The sequence below is a fragment of the Narcine bancroftii genome, chromosome 3, assembly GCF_036971445.1.
Source record: "Narcine bancroftii isolate sNarBan1 chromosome 3, sNarBan1.hap1, whole genome shotgun sequence".
In the NCBI taxonomy this organism is placed as follows: domain Eukaryota; kingdom Metazoa; phylum Chordata; class Chondrichthyes; order Torpediniformes; family Narcinidae; genus Narcine; species Narcine bancroftii.
The window spans coordinates 221,623,315-221,634,168 of NC_091471.1; the positions used below are offsets into that span (position 1 = coordinate 221,623,315).

General features: G+C 41.5%; 1 long non-coding RNA gene across 2 annotated transcripts in view; it reads left to right on the forward strand.

The window, feature by feature from the left end:
- The window catches only part of LOC138756386 (uncharacterized), a 77,795-nt gene extending 70,748 nt beyond the window's left edge, over window positions 1–7,047 (forward strand). For both annotated transcript variants that reach the window (XR_011353038.1, XR_011353037.1), the window contains one exon: window positions 6,796–7,047. This is a non-coding gene — a long non-coding RNA (uncharacterized lncRNA). The remainder of the gene's footprint in view (window positions 1–6,795) is intronic.
- Window positions 7,048–10,854: the final 3,807 nt, after the last annotated feature.

Here is a 10,854-nt window from a genome sequence, read left to right on the forward strand (position 1 = left end):
CCTGGACAGGCTGCGTGAAAAGATTGGTAACCTGGCTCCAATCCTACCCTCCAGACATGGACAAGCCAAGTCCAACATCCCAAAAGAACTCAAGGACTGTGAGTTCATGTTTGTATGCAGAGGACCCCACCGTTCACCACTGCAGAAGCCATACGAAGGTCCCTTTCAAGTAATCTGGAACAACGGAGCCACCTTTGATATGGACATCAGTGGTAAACCAAAGGTCTTCATTACAGATAGACTCAAGCCTGCCCACACAGATGCAGCAGAACTCGTGGAGACACCAACACCCTGACGCAGAGGCAGACCACAAAAGACTTTGGGGACTATACCTACAGACACTATAGACTGTAACGTCAGTTTGGTGGGGGGAGTGGGGTCATGTGGCGGCTCGCAATTGTGGAGATCAGGCCGGCACATTGAGCAGCAGCAGATGCGGACAGAGATCGCTAAAGCGACTCCTGGGACAACGAACCGGCGGGGGTTAGAAGCTGGGGCAGCATCAGACCAACAGCCTTAAAATGGCATTGGTCAAGCTGCCCAGCTAACTCAGCAGAAACTGGCTGGGGAAGAAGGGCATTCATATGCATGAATGTTCCCGCCCGCTATTGTTATTAAAACAGCGGGAACTTGAACAGTATAAAAGCAGCCTTACCAACCCTAATAAAAGAGTGAGTTTAACCTGCAACACTGTGTGTGTGTGTGTGTGTGTGTGTGTGTGTGTGTGTGTGTGTGTGTGTGTGTGTGTGTGTGTGTGTGTGTGTGTGTGTGTGTGTGTTTCTTTGTAGCAGTCGGGTACAGTTGCCACGCAGGTTGCTAGGATCAAAGGCCTATGGGATGCTGGGCTAGGCTTCATTCCTTGGGGGATTGAGTTCAAGTGTCCAGAGATCAGGTTGCAACTCTACAAACCTGATGAGACCACACTTAGAATATTGCGTTCAGTTCTCATTATAGGAAGGATGTGGAAGTTAAGGAGAGAGTGAATCAGAATGTATTGACATGAACAAATCATGAAATTCATTGTTTTGCACCAGCATCACAGTGCAAACATTTTACAAAAATAAATAAAAATAGTGCATGGAATGTCAAAGTGAGGCGGCGTCTTTGGCTGAGTCAGCATCAGAAGAGATCTAATCGCGGGGGTTGGGGGGGGGGGTTCAGATATTAGGGTAACCACAGTGGGGCACACACTGCTGTTCGAGAATTTACTCAGTAGGGGTGGGAGCAGGCCATGGACCTCCTCCGTCCGCCATGCCATAAAACTTCCCCCTTCCTATGGTGTTTCAGACAAATGCGCACGATTATAGTGTGTGGAGACAAAACTACGTGATTCATTTTGATTCATATGTCTTATGAATCAAGGTTAGTCAATCTCTGGCTTTTCTCTTTGGAGCATGGAAAGTTAAGAGGTGACTTAATAGAGGTCGACAAGATTCTGAAGGCAGACAGGTAGAGAGCCAGCACCTTTTTCCCAGGGTGGGAGTAGCAAACACTGGAGGACGTCTGTACAAAGTGAAGGGAGGAAAGCTTAGGGGAGTCATCAAGAGTAACATTTTTGTACACAAGGAGTTGTGGGTGCCTGGAATGCCTTGAAGGGAGGGGGGGAGTGGTGGTGAGGGCTGAAACATTTTGAATATTTAAGAGACTATAGGACAGGCACATGGATGGAAGCAAAATGGAGGCTGACAAGGTTGGAAGGCTTTAGTTTTTTTAAAAATTTGGTAGGAATATTTAGGTCAGCATATCATCGAGGGCCGAAGGGCCTGTAGTGTGCTGTATTGTTCTACACTTTATGCTCTCTTACTGTCCTGGTTATTTTGTAATTGTCAGAAGCTTGCTCAGAAATCAGCTCTTCAATTTTACAGAACTTTTCCAACAATGCAGTAGTATCTTTTTGTTTGGCAAGTGTTATCACCTAATTTGATGATCATTTTAACATATCTCACATCTGCGATTTTTAACTAATAATGCCACTCCCACTTCTTTTTCCTCCTCTATCTTATCTGAAAAACATGGTATTCCTGCTCCTTCGTAACAGCTTAGTTAGCTGGCCTTCACATGTCTAACTGTATTTTCAATTGATTTCACCAGTGGTTCTCAACCTTTTTCTTTCCACTAACATACCACTTTAAGTATTCTCTATGGTATATGTGCTCTGTGATTGCTTAAGGTGGTATGTGGCTGGAAAGAAAAAGTTTGAAAAACAGTTTTAATCGTACCTAATTGACTTGTTATGTGCACAGTTTCACAACTCCAAAGGAAGTGGGCCAATGACAATTTTTCTCAAGCAAAATATTTCAGCAACAATTGGGTCTGGAGCAGTGATTCTCAACCTTTCCTTCCCACCCACATCCCACCTTAAGGAATTCCTTACTAATTACAGTGCACCGATGACATAGGGATGACTTAAAGTGGTATGTGAGTGGAAAGAAAAAGGTTGAGAACCACTGGACTAAAGGTATGATGTTTTTGGCACAGATTAGAAAGGCCAAATGGCCTGTTTTCTTCAGCTTTAGTGTCCTATGGTTCGAAATATGTGCTCACCTTCCCATCCTTCTACCAAGTTAGTTTCAGTCATCCCTGCAACCCTTGCCATACTGCCTTCAAGAATGTTCTTCCTTGCCCACGTAAAGTGCAACCTCCCAAAAGGTAGAGGTTCTACCTTCTGCAGAATTAGTCCCAATATCCCTAAATTGATATCGCGTCCTGCTGTGACATACTGTAGCTGTAAACTCAGCTGCACGTAGATGACGACACACACGATACTGTTTGTCGTCCAAGTTTAAAGGTTACCTTGATATTTGAAAAATGCAAATTCTAACATTATAACATCTTGTCATTTAGTTTGATATTGAATACATTTTGAAAACTAGAATGTGAGAGGAAATCCATATCCTTTTTGTGCCATTGTTTTAAAAAATAGTAATTGAGTTAAATATAGAAATGAAACATAAAGCAACAGGCCCTTTAGCCCATGATGTCCCAATCAAACCAAAACTTTGCTGCTTGCACTTTATAGATGTTCCTGCATTCCCTTTAGTCATCTAAGCTTTTTGAATCCACTAAGATTCCCAGCAGCCTGTTCCAGGCACTCGCCAGTGTCTGTGAAAGAAGTCTCACATATCTCGCTTAAGCTTCCTTCCCCCCACATGCCCTCTTGTACAGGCATTCTCATTGTCTTTTGACTCTGGCCCCCTTAGTATTCTTCTCAAAGTTTATTGGCTCCCTTCCCTTTAAACCAATTTCGTCTGTACTTCTCTCCTACCGACGACATAAAAAGTACATGTATTTTTTATGCTTTCAGTCAGTGGCCCTCCTTAAATGTGCTGTAGCCCCCAGGGGGGGCCCTGCAGCCTCTGTTGAGAATGGCTGCTCTAGTGTGCGAAGCCTTCATCCTGGGAATATACTTTCTGACTGTCCACCATGATTTTATGATTTGCTGTCAGGTTCAAGATAACATTTTGTGTCAAAAAAATTTTAAAAAGCAAAATTTAAACTTCATAAACGGCATTTGTTTCATGTGTATAGCTTCTTCGCAATCTCTGAATGTAACCTGTGAGTCCACGTTTGTGTAACTTCTGACATGAATGTGTTGTGACTAAATGTCGTTAAATTGAAGACTGCTATTTGTATAATTGTTAAAATAAAATAAAATCACCTCTTCTCATCTTTTTAAAAAATTTTACGGCGCTGATTATTCGTAACCTCACCATGGAAAGAATGAAGTGACAAGGTCACTGAAAAATCTCAATGTTAATATTTCATGGGCAATTGAGAATGGGAAATAATGCTCTACTTGCCAAAGGCATTTATAGGTCTAAAATGAAAAATCATTCAGCTGTTTTGTTACATGCATTGTCATTTTTTTCTTAGCTATTCAGTTAAGTTTTTTCCAATCATGTTTTCATTTTTACTCAATGATTTAAATTGTAGTATTGTTTGCAAACTTGAATGTGCAATGCTTGTTAATTAATCACTGGGGACCAAATTAATGGACATGTAGTGCATGGAGCAACATTAATTTGTGACGTACTGCTTCCTGGAGACAGGCTTATATGTTTGTGCATGTCAGAAAAGAACCCAATTTTTTTATGATTTAAAAAAAAATTCAATTTAGTTGTGAGGAATGCAAAATTAATTTTGCAGCTTAAAGTTGATTCCAAATGCACAGTACATGGGCAGACGTGTCTTGTTAATGTTGAAGTTCAGAAATTCCACCCCCCCACCCAAAAGTATGATGAGATCATTTGCATCGACCAGGAATAGCCCAGAGCTTAAATGGTGTCATCTAACATACTGGGAAGTGCAATGCAGTGCAGTCACTCTCAATGCAACAGGGTAATTAAAAATTAGATCATTTCAGATTCTTGTAACTAGTCCCCTAGAAATGCAGAAATGCTGAATTAAAGACGAGGTGGATTTCTCTGCTTACCAGCAATTCTCGACATGGAATTGGAAGAACAAGAGATTGGTAGAATGCCTGACAGAATGATAATGGAGTAGGTGGTGAACAGATTTTCCAGGTAGCAAAATTCAATTCACTAAGGCAGAGCATGAGATCATTGCTCAGATAAAATAAGATCCAAATAGTAAGACAGAAAGGATATGAAATCAAATAACATATAATTAGTTTGGGGAACATGACAACTTTTACGATCTGACTATTTGCGAAAAAACATTCTCTTGCTTTGCGGCTAATTGAGATTATTATAAATATATTTAATTTGGCCTTCATTTTTAAATGAAGATAAATCCATTCTTCCAGCCCTTACCATCCACCAACTGAATATGCTTAATATTCACATGAGAAATGCATTATGTTTACCTGAAAATGTGAACAACTCTTTCACTGATCACTCTGTGTTGACATCTTTAGACCTCTTCCTCAATGTGTATTAATTTCTCGAGACAATCTGTATTCAGAGATAATGCCTGCCCCTTCTGTATTTACAGAATGAACCCAAGCACAAATTGTACCTTATCAGGTACAACATGCATGGTGCAAGCAAGTGATAATGCAGAGCCCTGCAAGAAACAATGCTACATTGTAACTCTCCCTGATAATCACCTCATCTTGTTTCATATATTATACTGGCCACCAATTTCTATCTAATAAATTGATAAAAATATCACTCTGTGCTCTGATATTTGATTAAAGAGGCAATAGGTGATAGACTCTAGTGATCAGTGCTGTTATCTGTCCCCATAAAGCTTTAAATTCAAGCCTTGTTCCAAAATGTCAAATGTGTACTTTATAATTATTCCAGTTTAGTTTTAAAAGATTTGACGTGATGTTAACCAGGTTGTTGCCTGGTTTAGAGGTTGAGTTATGGGGAGAGATTGAACAATTATGGGGAGAGATGGGACAGTGCAGTTGGTGTAGTGGTTAGTGCAATGCTTTTACAGCGCCAGCGATCGGAACTGGGGTTTGAATCCCACAGTGTCTGTAAGGAGTTTGTATGTTCTCCCTGTGTCTGCATGAGTTTTCCCCGGGGGTTCCGGTTTTCTCTCACCATTTGAAACATACCAGGAGTGTACGTTAATTGGGTGTAAATTGGGCAGCATGGACTCGTGGGCTAAAATGGCCTGTTACCGTGCTATATGTCCATATTTAAATTCTGGCACCTCATTCCGCATACAGACTGCCCTCAGATTGAGGTCACTCAATTCTTTCCCCCTTCACCTTAAACATACACTTTATAATTCTAGAATCTTCAACCCTGGGAAATAGACTGGGAGCATTCACTTTATACAAGGTCATCCCTCTGTATCCTACACTCCAAGCAATAAAGACCCAGTCTGTCTAATTTCACTCTGCAACTCAAGCCCTCCAGTCTCACCGCCATTCTGCTATATCTCCTCTGCTCCCCTTCTAATTCATTGATATCATCCTTCTGTGTGGTCTCAACGCTTTGTACGGCTGTATATTACAAATGAAGCGTGCACCACAGTTGGCGTAGAGGTTAGCACAACGCCTTTACAGTGCTAGCGATTGGGACCAAAGTTCAATTCCTGTGCTGTCTGTAAGAAGTTTGTACGTTCTCCCCGTCTCTGCATGGGTTTTCTCCAGGGGCTCCAGTTTTCTCCCACCGTTCGAAATGTACCTGGGGTGTAGGTTAATTGGGTGTAGATTGGGTAGCATGGATTCATGGGCTGAAATGGCCTGTTACCATCCTATCTGTCTAAATTTTTTTTAAATTAAAAAATTGTTAAAATGGATTGTTTTCTCTGGAGCATTGGAGGCTGAGAGGTGACATGTTGGAGTTGTATAAATTCATTCGATGCATTAATAGGGTGGACAGTCAGAATCTTCTCAGGGCATGTTTAAGGTTTAAGGGAGGTGTGCGGGGCAAATAGTTTTATTTGGTGGAAGCAGATATGACATTTGTGTTTTAAAGGCTTCTAGGTTGACTAAGAATATAAAACGGTTGGAACAGTCAAGAGTAAGCAGCAGTTTTATTTGATTTTGACATGTCAGACACAGACACGTGGGTAGAAAGGCCTGTTCTGTACTTATCCGTGTGCTACTACAGAGGAATATGTTTAAATATTTTTTTAAAAGACTTTTTTTAAATAATGGAAAGCGTACAAAGCAAGATCACAATCACTGATATCTATTACTTTTTAACCTTGGAATGAAGTGCAAAATAATTTGCACAAGCCTTTCAGCGTTTCCAGAATTATAAATTATAAAAAATACTCAGTTGTTCTTAGGCTAGTTATTGCAGTATATTGTAAGGTTTTCTAAACTGTAATTGAGAGAAGAGTTTCATTCTCATTCATTCATCCAATTAGACACTGCATGGAGTAAATTCAGCCTGAATGCATCCTGCTAATTCAGGAAGGGCTCAGGCCTGAAACTGCGACTGCCTTCCGCTTTCCATGGATGCTGCGTGACCTGGCTGAGTTTCTCCAGTCCTTTTGTCTACCAAATTCGATCTCTGTTTGCAGTAGCAAATCTTCAGGTGAACTGCATGGCACAAAGGATGTTCATCAGAATAAGTGACAAAATATGAATAAACATGACATAATTTCTTCCTGTTGCAATGATCGATCAACCAGTGAATGTGTATCGTAATCACCATTCAATTAATGCTGGTATTCCAGGTTCTGAATGCTCATACTGGAATCACAATTGTCAGGGTGTGGAAGGAGGACAGATCCTGACAACATCAATACCCCCCCCCCCCCCATTCCAGAAAAACAGGTGTGTGCTGGTTGACAGAAGACATGGGGAAGTTAAAAAGTTCTTTTCAAAGCTTGGTTTTTAAGAGTTTCATTGAAAAACATACAATAGCACAGGACTGTTAGCTGATGTGTCTATGCTAAACATGATGTCCATATCAAACTAAAACACAGTTGTTTGCACTTGATTGATATTCCTCCATTCTCTATTTCATGTGCCTATCTAGAACCCTCTGAGATCCTACTATTATATCTGCTTCCATCATTAGTCCTGCCAGCCTACTAAAGCCACCTATCACATTCTATGCAAAATAAAGTTTGACACATTTCCTTTCCACTCACCACCCCAGCCCCCACCCTCTTTGCCGTAAAACACCGAATTTCTTGACAATAAGGATTGGAGGGTGGCGCATGTGGTTCCTCTGTTTAAGAAAGGGTCCAAATGCAAACCTGGGAATTATAGGCCTGTAAGTCTGACGTCTGTGGTGGGCAAGTTGATGAAAAGTGTTCTGAGGGATGCTATTTACAAATTTTTGGAGGTAGAGGGATTGATAGGGAGTAATCAGCATGGTTTTGTCAGGGGTAGATCATGCTTGACAAACCTGATTGAGTTCTTCGAGGGGGTTACAAAAAAGGTTGATGAAGGGAAAGCTGTGGATGTTGTCTATTTGGACTTTAGTAAAGCTTTTGACAAAGTTCCCCACAGGAGGTTAGGAAAAAATGTGGAGGCATTAGGTATAAATAAAGAGGTAGTGAAATGGATTCAGCAGTGGTTGGATGGGAGGTGTCAGAGAGTAGTGGTAGAAAATTGTTTGTCCAATTGGAGGCCGGTGACTAGTGGAGTTCCTCAGGGTTCGGTCCTGGGTCCACTATTATTTGTTATATATATTTATGATCTGGATGTAGGGGTGGAGAATTGGATAAGCAAGTTTGCGGATGATACAAAGATTGGTGGTGTTGTGGACAGTGAGGTAGATTACCGTAGATTAAAAGGTGATTTAGGAAGGCTGGAGGTGTGGGTTGAGAAATGGCTGATGGAATTTAATACAGATAAATGTGAGGTGCTACATTTTGGAAAGGCAAATTTAAATAGGTCATATACATTGAATGGTAGACAACTGAGGAGTGCAGAGCAACAAAGGGATTTAGGAGTTATGGTAAATAGTACCCTCAAGGCTGATACTCAGGTAGATGGTGTGGTGAAGAAGGCATTTGGAATGTTGGCCTTCATAAATTGGAGTATTGAATTCAAGAGTAGGGAGGTTATGATGAAATTGTACAAGGCATTGGTGAGGCCAAATTTGGAGTACTGTGTACAGTTTTGGTCACTAAATTATAGGAAAGATATAAACAAAATAGAGAGAGTGCAGAGAAGGTTCACGAGAATGTTGACAGGATTTCAGGGTCTGAGTTACAGGGAAAGGTTGTGCAAACTGGGGCTTTTTTCTCTGGAGCGTAGAAGATTGAGAGGGGACTTGATAGAGGTGTTTAAGATTTTAAAAGGGACAGAGAGTAAATATGGATAGGCTTTTTCAATTAAGAAAGGGAGAGATTCAAACTAGAGGACATGGTTTAAGATTGAAGGGGGAAAATTATAAGGGGAACATGAGGGGAAATTTCTTTAAGCAGAGGGTGGTGGGGATGTGGAATGAGCTTCCGGCAGATGTGGTCGAGGCGGGATCATTGGTTACATTTAAGGAAAGACTGGATCGTTACATGGATAGGAGGGGACTAGAGGGGTATGGACCGGGTGCTGGTCAGTGGGACTATGAGGGTGGGGATTTGCTACGGCATGGACTAGTAGGGCCGAACTGGCCTGTTCTGTGCTGTAAGTGGTTATATGATTAAATTCTGATATCTTACCCTATCAATCCCTCTCGTGATTTTATAAACTTCTTTTAGGTCTTCCCTTAGCCTCTTAATCCATATCCTCTAAATCAGTGTGGTTCCCAAACTTTTTGAGGCTGCCACCCCTTGGCTCCTACCCTCCACCCCAGCACATGCGCCAAACCCCCAACCTTTCAACCCAGGTCTTTCCCTCCCGAGCCCCCTGTACTCAGTTCCTCCCTCACTCTGTCCATTCTTCCTCCTCCTCGTGTCCACTCTCAACTTATTAAAAGGCCGAAGCCAAATACAACAAGGCGGCCACTGAGTCCAGCTCTTGCGATACCTCCTTGTCGCCGTTTATTTTGCTCACTACTGCCACCCTGAATCTGGTGGTGGCACTGACATCCTTTCCAGAGACTGAGAACCCAGAAAATTACTGCACTGGCTTTCTTCATTAAACTTTGCAAAAAATATTCCTGACTGCATGTCACAAGGCAAGTGATCGTGGAGCAGCTAATGAGAGTTGCATCATTGCTGGTATCCCTGTTGACTTTTGCTTGAGTGTCTCACTTCAAGTTCAATTTTAATATCATACAACTGGACATTTATAATCAGATGAAACAGCATTTCTCCTGACCACCCTGCACACAGCACAAAATAATTACATAAATACATAAAGATAGAATTTAAAATAAATATACTGTGAGACCTCCATGCTCCAGAATTCAAGCAACCAGCAAAATAAATTGCGGAAAATATATAGGTAAAATATATGGAAGTTTAAAATTGATGCACCTTGCCTTCAATTCACCAATCTATGCCACACGCAATTTCAGGCAACTGGAAAATTCACTTAAATGGCATCTACCAATCCCCATAAGTGCCAGATACCAGGGGTTTTACTGTCTACAAATACATTGGAATGATTTACTTGGTTACAGGCTACCGTTTGCATCCTGCGAGAAGAAGCTTTTTCCCAGCTGTACCTCTTCCTTGATGAAAGTAAGTCAGAGATACTGTGTGCTAAGTGGAAAGGATCCTCAATAATTCTTCAAGCCATATTTAAAGCAATCCCAGTAAATGTCAAAAGAGGAAAGTCAGATCCCAGTGATCTTCTCATCTGTTTGCATGATCCACTGGTTCAAAGTTCTGACATTTCCAACACAAGAACTGCTGGTATCTGAAGGCCCAGCATTGTCTTGAGTGGCTGATTAGAAATGGATAGTGTCAGTTGTTGAGATTTATAATTAGTTGAACTGGTTCATCAGGAGATAAACAAGAAAACCTGCAGAATTTGGAGTCTAGTGTGGTACGCAAAAAGCTGGAGAAACTCAGCAGGTCACGCAGCATCAATCGGAAGTCAAAGGCAACTGATGGTTCAGGCCTGAGGCCTTCTTCAAGAGTGAATAAGGGATTCAAATATCAGGTTTACCAACATTTTGCCTGTTTTAAAGGAAATGAGTTGATTGGAGAGATTTGTCATATTTGGGTGGATTTCTCAGGACTTCGAGGGAGACCGAATAGAAGTTTATAAAGCCATCAGAGGCATGGATAGGGGAGACATTTCGAACTTTATCTGCGAGAAGTGCTTCCAACTGCAGCTCTGCACAAACCATGTTAGGGAATTGGTGCTGGAGATGGATAAACTTATTCGGGAGGCTGAGGGGGTGATGGACACGAGTTAGAGGGATGCAATAACACACAGGCAACAAGTTACCCTTTTGGATACTGCTTGGAGTATCTATCTGAGCCAGGCAGCAGCAGTCAGACCAATAGCATTGTGGTCAGCACTGAGCCTATGAAGGGAAGAGTGAAGTCAGGTAGAGCGATAGTCATAGGGGA